General features: G+C 72.0%; 1 non-coding gene across 1 annotated transcript in view; it reads right to left on the bottom strand.

Moving 5' to 3' along the window:
• The window catches only part of LOC138101832 (5.8S ribosomal RNA), a 153-nt gene extending 63 nt beyond the window's left edge, over window positions 1-90 (bottom strand). The window contains exon 1 of the ribosomal RNA XR_011147258.1: window positions 1-90. This exon is cut by the window's left edge and continues 63 nt beyond it. This is a non-coding gene — a ribosomal RNA (5.8S ribosomal RNA).
• Between the last annotated feature and the right edge of the window lie 699 nt (window positions 91-789).

The following is a 789-nucleotide window of genomic DNA, read 5'->3' as shown; positions in this document are numbered from 1 at the left end:
TGATCAATGTGTCCTGCAATTCACATTAATTCTCGCAGCTAGCTGCGTTCTTCATCGACGCACGAGCCGAGTGATCCACCGCTAAGAGTTGTCTGGCTTTCGGCACCGACTCCGCACGCGCGGAGGGGCCGGGACCGCTCACGTCAAGCAGACCCTGTGTCTCTTTCGGCAAGGACGCGCGCTGGCGCGCGCGCCTCGCTTCGACCGTACGAGCACACAACGAACGGAGGAGGAGGGAAAAAAAAAAGGAGAAAACCCACGGAACGCTCCGAAGGCCGTCAAAGGCGGGGGAGCCCGCGCTCCCGACCGCCTCCCCCCGTGCAAGGGGAGACGCCGCCCCGGCATGCCGTCCTTCGGAGGCGGCCCAGGCGCCCGGGCTCGGCCCGGCCTCCGCACAGAGGGCTGGCGTGGCGCGCGCGCGCCAGACCGCAGGGGCCATCAGATCCCGCCCGGCCTCGATCGCGAGACGACACACGCCCACGGCCGGCGGGGGGGTAACGGCCACCAGGCCCCGCTCACGCTCGCTCCCTTCGCCGCTCCACAGACTCGCAGAGCGCCGCCGCGTCACCGCGCAGCCGGCGCTCCCCAGCGACCCGCAACGCCCAAGACGCACGCGGCGACACCGCTCCACCGGCGCCCCCCCGCGGGACCGCTCCCGCCGGGAAGGCAAAGTGCCTGGCAAGCCGGGCTCCGCCGCCGGCACCGGAGGCGGGCGCCGCCGGGAACCGAGTCGGCATCGCGAGCACCCGAGGCCTGCCGGACGGCAAGACCCACCGCCACCGCGACCGC

The sequence above is a fragment of the Aphelocoma coerulescens genome, unplaced genomic scaffold, assembly GCF_041296385.1.
Source record: "Aphelocoma coerulescens isolate FSJ_1873_10779 unplaced genomic scaffold, UR_Acoe_1.0 HiC_scaffold_541, whole genome shotgun sequence".
Lineage (NCBI taxonomy): Eukaryota > Metazoa > Chordata > Aves > Passeriformes > Corvidae > Aphelocoma > Aphelocoma coerulescens.
Note: the sequence above shows the minus strand (reverse complement) of the source record. Positions and strands in the feature narration are given on the sequence as shown.